Here is a 17,464-nt window from a genome sequence, read left to right as displayed (position 1 = left end):
AAATATAGCAGGCAGAGAAAGATAAATACTTTGTTATCACCTATATGTGGAATCTAAAAAATAAGTGACAAATATATGACAAAACAGGGAAACAGACTCGTAGATAAAGAGAACAAACTACCAATTACCAATAGGGAGAGGGATGGGGGAGTGGTGGGATAGGAGTATGGGATTGAGAGACACAAACTACTATTAATAAAATAAATAAGCAACAAAGATATACTGTATAGCACTGGGAAATACAGACATTATTTCGTAATGACTATTTTTTTGTCAGTGCCTGTGGCACATGGAAGTTCCCAGGCCAGGGATTAAACCTGCACCACAGCAGTGACCTGAGCCACAGCAGTGACAAAACAGCAGTGACAACTCCTTACATGTTGAGCCCCAGGGGAAATCCAATTTTGAAATAATTTTAAATGGAGTATAATCTATAAAAATTTTAAATCACTATGTGTACAGCTGAAACTAATGCAATATTGTAAATCAACTATACTTCAATAAAAATAATTAAAAATTAAAATTATACAAAAATATCTCCTACTTCATCCTAAAACACTATAAAAATAAAAGCTCATTTGAAAATGTTTTTTAATATCTGAAAAGCTGAATGCTAAAATCAGAAAATCTTGCAAAAATCTTGCCTGTGATGCCATTAACGAAATGGAAAGTGCATTTGTGTATTACTAATTACCACAAGTCTTCAACTAATGTGGTGTTTATTCTTTTAATAAAACAGGCTTAAAGCATTGGCAAAAAAGGTATATTAGTATACTGGATAAAAATAAATACTCCATCTGTGTTCCATCAAAAAGAGACCCAAAACCATGTACAGGTTTGAAATTAAAAGGGTGAGAAATATTTTACTGAAATAGTAAACAAAAATGAGTTCAATTGGCTATACTAACATCCGAATAGGTAGACTTTAAGTGAAAAAAAAATGTTACAAGGGACAAATAATGACATTATATATTGGTAGAGTCAATTCATCAATAGATATAAAAATACCAAATAAGAAAATCCTGAAATATGTGAAGCAAACACTTGGAAATTTGAAAGGATAAATAACAACTACATTACTTAAACCCAAATGCCCCACCTTTTATAATAGAGAGCCAATCTGGACAGACAATCAATAGGAAAATAGAGTATTGGACAACACTTAAATCAGCTAGCCACAAGAGACACCTGTATAACATTCCAACTAACAACAGAAAAATATACATGCTTCTCAAATGCACATGGAACATTTTTGAGGATAGATTATAGGTTAGGCCACAAATGAGTCTCAGTAAATATATAAATACAGAGTATCCTTTATGACCACAGTGGAATGGAACTGGAAGTTAATAACAGAAAGGCAGCTGGAAAATTCACATATATAGAGAAATTAAACAACACACTTTTAACAAATGGATCAAAGAAAAAATCGCAAGGGTAGTTATAAAATACTATTATGCAAATAAAAACAAAAATACAAATGAAAACTGTGGGATGCAGCAAAAAATAGAGTTCAGAGGGCAATTTACAGTAGTAAATGTCACTTTGATAAAGAAGAAAGATATCAAATCAAAAACTTAACTTTACACCTTGAAGAACTATAAAATAGGGAGCAAACTAAATCCAAAGCTGGCAGAAGGAAGAAAATAACAAAGATTAAAGCCAAGATAAATAAAAGGAGAACAGAAAAACAAAGAGAATCAATGAAACTGAACATTTTTCTTTGGCTCAATCAGTAAATTCAAATAACCCTTTAGCTAGGCTGAAAAGGAAAAAAAAGAGAGAGGATGCAAATAACTAAACTGAAAAATGCATGTGAGGACATTACCAACTTTATAGAAATAAGAAGAATTATCAGATACTGTGAATAACAGTATGCTAATAAATTGGATAACTTAGATTAGAAGAACAAATTCCTAAAAGCAATATTTCCTAAACTTTGGGCAATTTTGATCACCTTTATAGGTCCTGCTATTTCCCCATACTACATAGTTTTTACGTCTAGTAAAGCAATTTCCTCCTTTAAAAAAAAAAAATTTTGTCCTTTTAGGCCCACACCAGGGAGTTTCCCAGGCTAGGGGTTTAATTGGAACTTGAGCCGCTGGCCTACGCCACAGCCACAGAAACACAGAACCAGCATTGGGTCCTCAACCTCCACCACAACTCACGGCAATGCCGGTTCCCTAACCCACTGAGCAAGGCCAGGGATCGAACCTGTGTCCTCATGGATGTTAGGTTCGTTGACTGCTACATCATGACAGGAACTCCAAAAAATTTTTTTCTTGTGGTAAAACTCAGCACAAAAAAACTATTTTAGATCTCCTGCTGTGGTGCAGCAGGTTAAGGATCCTAGTTGCCATAGCTATGGCGTGGGTCACGGCTGCAGCTCTGATTGGATCCTTGGCCTGGGGAACTTCCATATGCTGTAGATGTGGCAAAAAAAGAAAACCCCAAACTATCTTAAAGTGTACAGTTCAGTAGCTTTTAGAATATTCACAATGTTGAGCAATTATTACCACTACAGCTTCAAAACATTTGAACCCAAAAGGAAACCCTGGTCCTGTTAAGGAGTCACTTCCTCCTTGCCACTCCCCCCAGCTCCTGGTAACCACCAATCTGCTTTCTGTCTCTATGGATTCACCTACTCTGGATATTTTATATAAACAAAATCATACAATAAAAAAAGAAGAACAAATTCCTAGAAACATACAAAAACTGACTTAAGAAATTTTAAATCTGAACAGACTTACAAGTAAAGAGATTGTATCAGTAAATTTAAAATTTCCCAAGAAAACTCCAGAATTTTATGGCTTCACTGGTGAATCCTACCAAATATTTAAAGAATTAACATGAGTATTTCTCAAACTCTTTCAAAAAATGAAGAGTAGGGAACACTTCCTAATTCACTCTCTGAGGACAGCATTATCCTGATAACTAAGCCAGATACAGGCATGAAAAGAAAAGTACAGATCAATATTCCTTTAAATATAGATGTAAATATCTTCAAAAAAATTCCAAAAAATGAATCTAAGATCATGTTAAAAGGATTATTCATCATGACCGGGTGGGATTGATACCAAGAAAGCAAGGGTGATTCAATATATGAAAATCACTGTAATATGTTAACATTAATATAAGGAAGCAAAAAAATTACATGATAATTTCAATTTATGCATCAAAAGCATTTGACAAAATCTAAAATCCCTTCAAGATAAAAAAGGAAATCACTCAGAAAACTTGAGAACTTCCTCAAAATGACAAAGAACATTTATTAAAAACCCAAAGACAGCATTTATACTCAATGGTGGAAGACTAAAATCTCCCCCCGCCAAGATCAGTAACAAGACTTACACTATTGCCATTCATCATTGTGATGGAAGTTTTGCCTGTAACAATTAGGCAAGGAAAAGAAATAGAAGGTATTCAAATTAGAAAGTAATAAAGATTTCCATTTGAAGATGAAATAACAATATTCCAAAATATTAACAAAAAGATACTAGAGCTAATAAACAAGTTCAGCAACGTAATGGGGTATAAAATCAACAAACATAAATCAGTTTTTTCCTATATACCAGCAGTGAAAAACATAAAAGAGAAATTTAGAGTTCCCATTGTGGCTCAAAGGGTTAAGAACCCAAAATAGTGTCTGTGAGGGTGTGAGTTCAATCCCTGGCCTTGCACAGTCATTTGAGGATACAGCATTGCTGCAAGCTGCAACATAGGTCATAGATGCAGCTTTGATCCTGCATTGCTGTGGCTTTTGTGTAGTCTGGCAGCAATAGCTCTGATTTCACCACTAGCCTGGGAATGTCCATATGCTGAACATGAGGCTGTAAATAGAAAAAAATTTTTAGCAAAATCTCCTTTATAATAGCATCTAAAAATATAAATACCTAGAAATAAATTTAACCAAACAGACCAAAGTCTTAAGTACAGAAACTACAATGGTGAAAAAATTAAAGACCTGGATAATATTACAGCTCTATATTAAGTTTTCTAAGGAATCTCCATACTGTTTTGCACAGTTGTACCAATTTACATTCCCACCAACAGTAAAGGAGTGTTCCTGTTCTCCACACCCTCTCCACCATTTGTTATTTATAGATTTTTTAAATATGACCATTCTGACTGCTGTAAGATGGTACCTCATTGCAGTTTTCATTTGCATTTCTCTAATAATTAGTGCTATTGAACATTGTTTCATATGCCTACTGGTCATCTGTATATCTTCTTTGGAGAAATGTCTATTTAGGTCTTCTGTCCATTTTTTGATTGGGTTGTTTGGGTTTTTTGTTGTTGTTGTTGTTGAGTTATATGAGCTGTTTGTATGTTTTGGAGATTAGGCCCTTGTCAGTTTCATCATTTACAAAGATTTTCTCCCACTCTGTGGTTTGTCTTTTCACTTTTTAATGGTTTTCTTTGCTGTGAAAAAGCTTATGAGTTTAATTAGGTCCCACTGGTTTATTTTTTTTTTCATAATTATTCTAGGCGGTGGCTCGTACTAAGTAAGTCAGAAACAGAAAGAAAATGCAATATCATATATTACTTATATATGGAATCTAAAATGTAGCCCAAATAAACCTATCTACAAAACAGAAACAGACTCAAAGACATAGAGAACATACTTGTGGTTGCCAAGGGGAAGGGGGAGGAAGTGGGATGGACAGAGAATTTGGGGTTGGCAGATGCTATTACATTTAGAATGGATAAGCAATGGTCCTACTGTACCATACAGGGAATTATATCCAATCTCTTGGGGTAGAATTTGATGGAAGATAGTATGAGGAAAAGAATATATATATAAAACTGTGTCACTTTGCTGTAGAGCAGAAATTGACAGAACATTGTAAATCAACTATAATTTAAAAATTAAGGGAAAATAGGAAAGTCCTATCTCAAATTCATATAAAATTGATAGGGGCTCTGAATAGCCAAAAAAAATATCTTGAAATTGCAAAAAGTTGGAGGACTCACAGTTCCTGATCTAAAGATAGACATATAGCTCAAAGGTCTTAGTATCCACAGTATATATAAAGAATTCTTACAACGTAACAATAACAAAAACAAACTAATTTAAAAATGAGCAAACAATTTGAATAGGCATTTTTCAAAGATATACAAATGACCAACGGACATGGAAAGATGCTCAACTTCATTAATCATTAGGGATATGCAAATCCAAACCACAATGAGATACAAGTTTACACCTACTGGGGTGGCAATAATAAAACAAATTTATAAAATAACAGGGAAAAGGATCAAGATAGTGGAGGAGTAAGACATTGCAGTCACCTTCTCCCACAAACACATCAAAAAAACACATCTACATGTAGAACAATTCACAGAAAACATCTACTGAATGCTGGCAGAACATAAAACTCCAAAAAGGGCAAGAAACCCTCCATATAATGGGGTAGAACAAAGGGAAAAAAAAATAGAGAAAAGGAATCAGGACAGGACTAGCACTCCTGACATGGAGCTGTTAAAGAGAAAAGGAACCCACACCCTGGGAAACCACTTATTGAAAGGGATATCAGCTGAGATGGAGGGACCTCAAAATCACTGAGAAAAGTGCAGTAGCTGAACAAGGAGGGCAAATCAAAGTGGGAGCTGCATAGATCATCTGCACCACAGCCCCAGATACCACAGCCTGAGATGCTTGGGTGGGAGCTAGGCACTGAGACTCGGGCTCCAGAGGTCAGTTCCAAGGAGGTAACTTGTATTCACTGTGTGGAGACAGACTGAGGGGCTAGTGAGTGGTGTTCCATGGCTGGAGAGTGGAAAACCACAGCCAAGAGAACCTGGGAGGAGGTCTGGGCCCACAGGAGAAACAAGATGCCATTGTTGGGGAGGGCAAGAGGAGGAGGGGAAGACCACCATAGTAATCTCTTTCCCTGCATATGCATGGGCCCTCAGAGGGTGGGGAGCCTCTGGCACAGGCTACATGTGGCAAGGCACCACTTGTTCAGGCTACAGGAGACCTGGCTGTGGTGCCTTTTCTGTATCTACAGGTGGTAAAGACAAACCACAGCAGAAACAAGGAGGCATGGCTGGCAACCACTAGGGGTTTGTGAACAGGCTCCACCTGCAGCCCCAGTCACCTCAGATTTCAGCAAAGAAGAGGGCACTGTAACGCCTGTTGTTGCTCTCACTCCCATGGGAACACACCCACCCTGCTGTTGCAACTGCCAAATGCTCCAGGAAGCACCCACACATGCCTGATCACTGTCACTTCCCAGGACTCTGCAACTAAGAGCAGCCTATGAGTGGGCTAAGAGGATGGGGTGCTTCTTGAGTGGTCTACAAGTGGCTGGGGCAAACCACTACAGTTATCTCTGATTCCAGAGGTGGCCATGGCCTGCTATCACCAGGGGTCCTTGAACAGGCACCACTTGGGCCCCAGGCACCTCAGAGGGCACCACAGAGCAGGGCATTGTGAACAAACACCACTTGTTGCTCTCCCTACCCCAAAACTCACAAACACTACCACTGCCACTGCCACTGCCACTGCCAAATGCTCTGGGTACTGCCTAAATCTGCCTGAGGCTCATTACCAATTCTCAGGGCCCTGAAACTAGGAGTAGCCTGCACTTCCTTCCTGCAGGTCCTTGCTACCATCAAGACCCCAGCAGCCAGGTACTGAATACTAGCCCTGCCCATTGCCTCCTCCTAGGAAACACACTCAGCACCCTATCAAGGGGATAATAGCCTGCTAACACAGAAGAAAAAACAGCAAATATACAAACTCCCATGCCAAAAATAAAGAGTAACCCTCCACAAAATACAAAGGGGTGCTCTTACACAGAAATATCCCTCCAAGACTACAGTAGTTGGCTTCCCTAAACTCACAAAAAAGAAAAATATAAGTGAAATGAAGAAGCTCAGGAACCACTCCCAAGTAAAAGAACAGGAGAATTCACCTGAAGCAGTAAAACAATGAAACAGACCTCTGCAGTCAAATAGACACTGAGTTCAAAAGGGAGATAGTCAAAATACTAATGCAATTAAGGGTGAATATAAGGGAATTAAGAACATATATAAATAGTAATGCAGATTACTCTAGAAAGGAACTGGAAAATATAAGGAGGAGCCAAGAAAAATTAGAAAATTCATTTGCGAAGATGCAAACTTAATTAAAGGCACCGAACAGAAGAATAAATAATGCAGAGGAATGAATTAGGCACTTGGAAGATAGAATAATGGACAGCAGAAAGAAAACCAAATGTAAAAATATAAAAGCAATATAAGAGACCTATAAGATAATATAAAGTAGGCCAATCTATGCATAATAGGGGTTCCAGAAGAAGAAAAATGAAAGGGGAATGAAAATATATTTGAAGAAATTATGTGTGATAATTTTTCAAATCTAAAGAAAACAGATATCAAGATACAGAAAACACAGAGGGCCTCAAACAAGTTGAATCAAAACAAGCCTACACCAAGATATAATAAACAAAGCAAAAGGTAGAGAGAGGATTCTAAAGGCAGCAAGAAAAAAAAAGTGTTAATTATAAGGGAACCCCTATAAGGCTATCATCTAATTTCTCTACAGGAAAAACTATAGGCCAGAAGATAGTGGCAAGATATATTCAAAGTCCTAAAAGGGAAAAACTTGCCTCCTAGAATATTCTACCCAGTAAGAATATTATTTGAAATAGAAGGAGAAATAAAGAATATCTCCAACAAACAAAAACTAAAATAGGACAGCAATACTAAATAAATTCAAAAGAAATACTGAAAGCTCTTTTCTAAATAAAAAATAATTAAGAAGAAATAGGATGGAGGAAATCACAATTGGAAAGTAATCAAATAAGCCAGTACAAAGATCCAAAAGAAAACACCTATTTCAAAAGTAATGATAAATACACAGAACAGCAAAAGGACAAATATGAAGATGTTAAAAAAGGACATCAAAATCATAATATGTGGGGAAGGAAAGTAATAAAATCTAGCATCTTTTTTTTTTGAGAATTTGTTTGAGCCTATATGACTATCAAGCTAAAGCAAACAGATATAGACAGGGGTTAACATACTTGAAAAGCAGGGCAACCACAAATCAAAACCAAACCTCATATTCACAAAAACTAAAAAGAAAAGGACACAAGCATAAACTAAAATGAAATCATCCAACCAAAAAAAAGGAAGGAACAAAGGAGAAAGATAAAATCAACTGGAAAACAATGTTTAAAATGGTATTAAATACATATTTATCAGTAATTACCTTAAATGTCATGGACTGAATACTTTATTTTTTTTCTCTATTATCTTTTTTTTTAATTATTTATTATTATTTTTTTCCCACTGTACAGCAAGGGGGTCAGGTTATCCTTACATGTATACATTAGAATTACATTTTTCCCCCACCCTTTCTTCTGTTGCAACATGAGTATCTAGACAAAGTTCTCAATGCTATTCAGCAGGATCTCCTTGTAAATCTATTCTAAGTTGTGTCTAATAAGCCCAAGCTCCTGATCCCTCCCACTCCCTCCCCCTCCCATCAGGCAGCCACAAGTCTCCTCTCCAAGTCCATGATTTTCTTTTCTGAGGAGATGTTCATTTGTGCTGGATATTAGATTCCAGTTATAAGTGATATCATATGGTATTTGTCTTTGTCTTTCTGGCTCATTTCACTCAGGATGAGGTTCTCTAGCTCCATCCATGTTGCTGCAAATGGCATTATGTCATTCTTTCCTATGGCTGAGTAGTATTCCATTGTGTATATATAGCACTCTTCTGAATCCAATCCTCCGTCGATGGACATTTGGGTTGTTTCCATGTCCTGGCTATTGTGAATAGGGCTGCAATGAACATGCGGGTGCACATGTCTCTTTTAAATAGAGTTTTGTCTGGATAGATGCCCAAGAGTGGGATTGCGGGGTCATATGGAAGTTCTATGTATAGATTTCTAAGGTATCTCCAAACGGTTCTCCATAGTAGGCTGTACCAGTTTACATTCCCACCAACAGTGTAGGAGGGTTCCCTTTTCTCCACAGCCCCTCCAGCACTTGTTATTTGTGCATTTATTAATGATGGCCATTCTGACTGGTGTGAGGTGATATCTCATGGTAGTTTTGATTTGCATTTCTCTTATAATCAGCGATGTTGAGCATTTTTTCATGTGTTTGTTGGCCATCTGTATATCTTCTTTGGAGAAATGTCTATTCAGGTCTTTTGCCCATTTTTCCATTGATTGATTGGCTTTTTTGCTGTTGGGTTGTATAAGTTGTTTATATATTCTAGAGATAAGCCCTTGTCAGTTGCATCATTTGAAACTGTTTTCTCCCATTCTGTAAGTTGTCTTTTTGTTTTTCGTGTTTTGGTTTCCTTTGCTGTGCCAAAGCTTGTCAGTTTGATGAGGTCCCATGGGTGTATTTTTGCTCTAATTTCTATTGCTTTGGGAGACTGACCTGAGAAAATATTCATGATGTTGATTGGACTGAATACTTTAAAAGACATAGAGTGGCAAATTGGATTAAAAAGCAAGAGCTTTTAATCCAATATGATGTCTACAAGAGACTCATCTTAGAGCAAAGGACACATATAAATTGAAAGTGAAGAGATGGGAAAAGAATATTTCATGCCAATGGAAAAGACAAGGAAGCAGGAATTACAATACTCATATCAGACAAAATAGATTTTAAAACGAAGGCCATAAAGAAAGACAAAGAAGGACACAATTTAAAGATAAAACTATCCATTCATGAAGAGGATATTACAATCGTCAATATATATGCCCCTAATATAGGAGCACCCAGATACATTCTAACAGATATAAAAGGAGAAATTGATGGGCATACAATCATAGTAGGAGAATTTAACACCCCATTCACATCAATGGGCAGATCCTCTAGATAGAAAATCAATAATGCAACAGAGATCCTAAATGACACAATGGAGAGATAAGATTTAATTGACATTTTCAGGACATTACATCCAAAAAAATCAGAATATACTTTTTTCAAGTGAATGTGGAACATTCTAAAGGATTGACCACATTCTGGGGCACAAAACTAACCTTAACAAATGTAAGAGTATAGAAACTATTTCAAGTATCGCTGACCACAATTGTATGAAAGTAGAAATCAATCACAGGAAAAGAAATGAGAAAAAACTGACTACATGGAGACTAAACAACATGCTACTACAAAACCAAAGGATCAACTAGGAAATCAAAAGGGAAAATTAACAAATACCTTGAAACAAATGATAATGAAGATACAACCATTTAAAATCTGTAGGATGTGGCAAAAGCAGTGCTTATAAATTAGTTCATAGCAATACAGGCCTTCCACAGAAAAGAAGAAAAATCTCAAATCAACAACTTAACCTACCACCGCCTAAAAGAATTAGAAAAAGAAGAACAAACAAAATGCAAAGTCAGCAGAAAGTAGGAAATCATAAAGATTGGATATGAAATCAATAAAATAGAGATTCAACAAACAATAGAGGAGCTCCCATCGTGGCACAGTGGTTAATGAATCCGACTAGGAACCATGAGGTTGTGGGTTTGATCCCTGGCCTTGCTCAGGGGGTTAAGGATCCAGCATTGCTGTGAGATGTGGTGTAGGTCACAGACATGGCTCGGATCCCGAGTTGCTGTGGCTCTGGTGTAGGCCAGCGGCTGCAGCTCCAATCTGACCCCTAACCTGGGAACCTCCATATGCCGTGTGGGAAGTGGCCCTAGAAAAGGCAAAAAGACAAAAAAAATCAATAAAAGCAAGAGCTGGTTCTTTGAAAAGGTAAAAAATATTGCCAGACTCACAAAGAAAAGAAGAGAAAGAACTCAAACAAAATAAGAAATGAAAAAGGAGAAATCTCAATGGATACTGCAGAAATACAAAAAAAGAAGAAAACTATGAAAAATTATATGCTAAAAAATTTGACAAAGTAGAAAAAAATGGGCACTTTCTAGAGACATACAGCCCACCAAAACCAAATCAAGAAGAAAAAGACCAATTGAACAGACCAATAACTAGTCATGAAATTGAATATTTAATTAAAAAAACACTCCCTACAAACAAAAGTCAGGATAAGATGGCTTCATAGGCAAGTTCTACTAAACATACAAAAAACCTACACCCATCCTCCTTAAAATTTTCCAAATGTTTGAAGAAGAAGGAACACTCCAAAAGGCATTCAATGATGTCATCATCACCCTAATACCAAAACCAGACAAAAATACTAGGGAAAAAAAAAGAAAACTACAGACCAAAATATTTGAGGAATTTAGATGCAAAAATTCTCAAAAAAATTTTCATCCAACTGAATTCAACATATAAAAAAAGATCATAAACCACTATCTAGTGGGATTCATCCCAGTTTCACAAGGATGTTTCAACATACACAAATCAATCAATTTCATACACCACATTAACAAAAGTCAAAAAACCACATGATCATCTCAATAGATGCAGAAAAAGCATTTGACAAACTCCAACATCCATTCATGATAAAAACTCTTACCAAAGTGGGTATAGAGGGAACATATCTTAACAAAAGAAAATCAATTTATGACAAACCCAGAGTCAATATAGTACTCAATGGAGAAGACCTGAAAGTGTTCCTGAGAAAATCAGGAACAGACAAGGATTCCCACTCTCACCACTTTTATTCAACATCGTACTGGAAGTCCTAGCCACAGTTTCTTACACAAACAAAAGAAATAAAATGTATCCAAATTGGAAGAGAAAAAGTAAAATTGTCACTGAATGCAGATGACATGATACTATATATAGAAAACCCTAAGGATTCTACCCTAAAACTGCTCAAATTGATCAATGGAATTCAGCAAACTAGCAGGATACAAAATAACACTCAGAAAATGGTTGCATTTCTAAAGAGTAACAGTGAAGTATTAGAGAAGGAATTCAAAAATACAGTACCTTTTTAAATCACACCCAAAGATTAAATATCTAAGAATAAAACTGATCAAGGAGGTGAAATACTTATATACTGAGAACTATAAAACATTAATCAAGGAAATTAATTAACTTGGGGATTCATAGAAATGGAAAGATATTTCATGATCCTGAGTTGGAAGAGTTAACAACATAAAAATGGCCATACTACCCAAAGCAATCTACAGTGTCAATGCAATCCCTATGAAATTAACCATTATTTTTTCACAGAATGAGAACAAACAATTCAAAAATTTATATGGAACCACAAAAGACCAGAATTGCCAAAGCAATACTGAAGAACAAAAACCAAACAGGAGGCATAACTCTCCCAGACTTCAGGCAATATTACAAAGCCACAGTCATCAAGACAATGTGGTATTGGTACCAAAACAGACATACAGACCAATGGAAGAGAATAGAGAACCCAGAAATAAACCCAGACACCTATGGTCAATTAATCTTTGACAAAGGGGGCAAGAATATAAAATGGGAAAAAGACAGTCTTTTCAGTAAGTGATGCCAGGAAACCTGGACAGCCGCATGTAAATCAATGAAATTGGAATACCCCTTCACATCATGCACAAAAAATAAACTCAAAATGGCTTAAAGATTTAAACATAAGACAATACACCATAAAACTCCTAGAAGAGAACATAGGCAAAACATTCATCAACTTGACAAAATTTTTCTTAGGTCAGTCTCCCAAGGCAACAGAAATAAAAAACAAAAACAAGCCAAGAGGACCTGATCAAACTGACAAGCTTTTGCACAGCAAAGGAAACCATTAAAGAAAAAAAAAAGACAACCTACGGAATAGGAGAAAATAGTTTCAAATGTTGCAACGGACAAGGGCTTAATCTCTAAAATATACAAACAACTTATACAACTCAACAGCCAAAAAAGCCAACAACCCAATTGAAAAATGGTCAAAAGACATGAATAGACATTTCTTCAAAGAAGATATACAGATGGCCATCAAGCACATGAAAATAATGCTCAACATCACTGATTATTAGAGAAATGCAAATCAAAACTATTTTGAGGTACCACTTCACCTCATTCCTGTTAGAATGGCCATCATTAACAAGTCTGCAAATATCAAATGCGAGAGAGGGTGGTGAGAAAAAGATACCCTCCTGCACTGTTGTAGGGAAAGTAAATTGGTACAACCACTATGAAAAATAGTATGAAGGCACCTCAAAAAACTAAATATAGAACTACCATATGACCCAGAAATTCCTCTCTTAGGTATATATCTGGACAAAACTTTCATTTAAAACATATATTCACCTGTATGTTCACTGCAGTATTATTCACCATGGCCAAGACACAGAAACAACCTAAATGTCCATCAACAGATGAATGGATTAAGAAGATGTGGTATATATACACAATGGAATCCTATTCAACCATAAAAAATAACAAAATAATGCCATTTGCAGAAACATGGGTTGAACTAGAGAATCTCATATTGAGTGAAGTAAGTCAGAAAGAGAAAGACAAAACCATATGATATCCCTTATATCTTGAATCTGATATATGGCACAAATGAAAATTTCCACGGAAAAGAAACTCATGGACTTGGAGAACAGACTTGTGGTTGCCAAGGGGGAGGGGGAGTGAGTGGGAGGGACTGGGAGCTTGGGGTAAATAGATGGAAACTATTGCCTTTGGAATGAATAAGCAATGAGATCCTGCTGTATAGCACAGGGAACTATATCTAGTCCCTTGTGATGGAATATCATGGAAGGTAATGTCAGAAAAAGAATATATATATATATATATATATATATATATATGAATGACTGGGTCACTTTGCTGTACAGTAGTAATTGACATTAACTATAATGGAAAAAAATCATAAAAAATAAAATAACAAGTGTTGGCTAGGTTGTGAATATTTTGGAACTCATACATTGATGGTAATGCAATGAATGCAAAATTATTCTACTAATGTGGAAAACAGTTTTGGTGGTATATAACCAAAAGAATTAAAAGCATGTACTCAAAAAAATATACATACGCACATTTACGTAGTAGCATTATTCACAATAGCCAAGAGATAGAAACACCCTAAATGTCTATCAATGGATTAATGGATAAGCAAATTACAGTATATACATGCAATTGAATATGATTCATCCATAAAAAGGAAGGAAGTATTAATAGATGCTACAACATAGATAAACTTTCAAATATTTTGTTAAGTGAAAGAAGTTAAATACAAAAAGTCACATATTGTATGCTTCCATTTATATAAAATATCCAGAATGGGTAAATTCATAAAAACAGAAACAAGATTGGTGTTTGCCAGGAGCTGGTTGTTGAGGAAATAGGGAGAAACTGTGTAATGGGAAAAGGGTTTTATTTTGGATAATGAAAATGCTTGCAAATTAGATAAAAGTGGTAGTTGTGCAATATTATGACTGTACTAAATACCATAGAATTGTTCATTTAAATAAATAAATAAAATGATTAAATTTTTGCTATATAAATTTTACCTCAAGAAAAATAAGGGACACAGTAATATTATAATATTATGAAATTATAATTTAAAACAGTTTAGTCAGTTGTACTGAAACAATGGCTATTTGAAAAATTATAATAAAATAATTTGATCTTTATTTCTCATCTCACACAAAATAAACTTCACATAGATTAAAATGTTAAATGTAAAACACATAGGGAAGTTGAAAGTATAAGAATGGAAAAAGATACTATCCAAATACTAGTTTTTTTAAAAGCAGAAATGGTATGTTAATATCAGATAAAGTATACTTGAGAGCTAGGCAAATTACTAGAGATGATGCAACAAATCAAAGTTCTAAATAAATGAAGATACATATGTTCATGGACTGGAAGACTCAACATAGTAATGATTACAGCTCTCCTCATATTTATCTACAGTATTATTTAAACCCTTATCAAAATCTCAGAAAGGGTTTTTCAAATATAGAAATCGTATTCTAATATTTATAAGAAACGGCCTCAGACCTAGATTAGATAGGACAATATGAAAAAAAAAACTAGAAAGGGAGTAATTACTCTATCCAATGATAAGAATTACTGTAGAGTTCTAGTAAAAATGACAGTGTGGTATTGACAGAGGATAGACACACAAATTAATAGAACAGAATAGAAAACCTAGAAAAGACTAACATAAAGATCCCCAATTGATATTTAACAAAGATACAAAGGCAATTCAGTGGAGGATAGCTTCTTCACGAAATGGTGCTGAAAAAAATGGGCATCAATAGATTTAAAAAAATAATCTCCACCAAAGTCTCACACTTTATACAAAACTTAACTCAAAATGGATCACGGACTTAAGTGTAAAACATGAAACTGTAAAACTTTTAGGAAAAAAGGCATTGGAAGCTATCTTCAGAATCTAGAGCTAAACAAAGTGCTTTGGCATCAAAATCATGATACATAAAAGGAAAAACTGATAAATTGATAAATTTGACCTCTGAAATTTAAAAATTTTGCTTTACAAAACAAACAAACAAACAAAACATCCTGTTAAGAGAATGAAAATGCAAGCTACAGGTAAAATCTTTCAGCATTAAACGTGGAAGAAATAGAAAATATGTACAAACCAATCACAAGTATTTAAATTGAAACTGTGATTTAAAGATTTTTAACAAACCAAAGACCAGGACCAAATGGCTTCACAGGCAAATTCTATCAAACTTTTAGAGAAGAGTTAGAACACATCCTTCTCAAACTATTCCAAAAAGTTACATAGGAAGGAACACTCCCAAATTCATTCTATGAGGCCACTGTCACCCTGATATCAAAACCAGATATATGTCACAAAAAAAGAAAATTACAGGCTAATATTACTTAAGAACATAGATGCAAAAATCATGAACAAAATACCAGTGAACTGAATCTGGCAGTAAAAGGATCATACACCATGGTCAAGCAGGATTTATCCCAGAGATGCAAGGATTTTTCAGGATTTGCAAATCAATCAGTGTGATATACCATGTCAACAAATTGAAGGCTAAAAAATACATGATCATCTCAATAGATTCAGAGAAAACTTTTGACAAAATTCAATGCTCATTTATGACAAAAACTCCAGAAAGCAGGCACAGAGGGAATCTGCCTCAGCTAATAAAGGCTATATATGACAAACCAGAGCTAACATCATACTCAACAGTAAACTGCTAGCTGAAAGTATTTCCTCTAAGATCAGGAAATGTCAAAACTCACCACTTTTACTCAACAGTTTTGGAAATCCTAGCCGCATCAATCAGAGCAGAAAAAGAAATGAAAGGAATCCAAATTGGAAAAGAAGTAACACTGTCACTGTTTACAGATGACATGATACTATACATAGAAAATCCTAAAGAAAATACCAGAAAACTACCAGAGCTCATCAATGAATTTGTATATAAAATTAATACACAGAAATCTCTTGTGTTTTTATAAACTAACAACGGAAGATCAGAAATAGAAATTAAGGAAACAATCCCAGTAACTATTACATCAAAAAGAAAAAATATCCAGGAATATACCTACCTAAGAAGTCAAAAACTTATACTCTGAAAACTATAAGATGCTGATGAAAGAAGTCAAAGATGACACAAACAGATAGAAAGATATACCCATGTTCTTGGATTGGAAGAATCACTATTGTCAAAATGACTACCCAAGGCAATCTGCAGATTCAATGCAATCCCTATCAAGCTACCAATATCATTTTTCACAGAACTAGAGCAATTTTTTAAAAATTTGTATGGAAAAACAAAAGACCTCGAATAGAAAATGCAATCCTGAAAAAGAAAAGCAGAACTGGAAGAATCAGGCTCCCTGATTCAGACTACACTACAAAGCTACAGTAATGAAAACAATATTGATATGGCACACAAACGGACACATAAATCAATAGAACTAAATGGAGAGTCCAGAAATAAATTCACACACTTATAGTCAATAAACCTATGACAAAAGAAGCAAGAATATACAATAGAGAAAATATAGTCTCTTCAGTAAGTGGTGTTGGAAAAACTGGAGAGCTACATGTGAAACAATGAAATTAAAACATCTTCTAATACCATACACAAAAATAAACTCAAAATGGATTAAAAGCATAAATTCTTTCAGCTTTTCACCATTGAGAATTATGTTAGCTGTGGGTTTGTAATATATGGGCTTTATTATGTTGAGGAAGGTCCCCTCTCTGCCCACTTTCTGGAGAGATTGGTCAAGATCCTAAATGTAAAACTCCTAGAGGAAAACATAGGCAGAACACCCTTTGACATAAATCACAGCAATATCTTTTTTTGACCCACCTCCTGGAGAAATGAAAATAAAAACAAAAAAATAAACAAATGGGACTAATTAAACTTGAAGGCTTTTGCACAGCAAAAGAAACCTTAAACAAAATGAAAAGACAAGGGAGTTCCCATCATGGAACAGCAGAAACTAATCCAATTAGGAACCATGAGGTTGTGAGTTCGATCCCTGGCCTCGCTCAGTGAGTTAAGGGTCTGGCATTGTCGTGAGCTGTGGTGCAGGCTGGCAGCTGTAGCTCCAACTCAACCCCTAGCCTG

The sequence above is a fragment of the Phacochoerus africanus genome, chromosome X (assembly GCF_016906955.1).
Source record: "Phacochoerus africanus isolate WHEZ1 chromosome X, ROS_Pafr_v1, whole genome shotgun sequence".
NCBI lineage: Eukaryota > Metazoa > Chordata > Mammalia > Artiodactyla > Suidae > Phacochoerus > Phacochoerus africanus.
The sequence above is the reverse complement of the archived record's forward strand: the minus strand, read 5'-3'. Positions refer to the sequence as shown.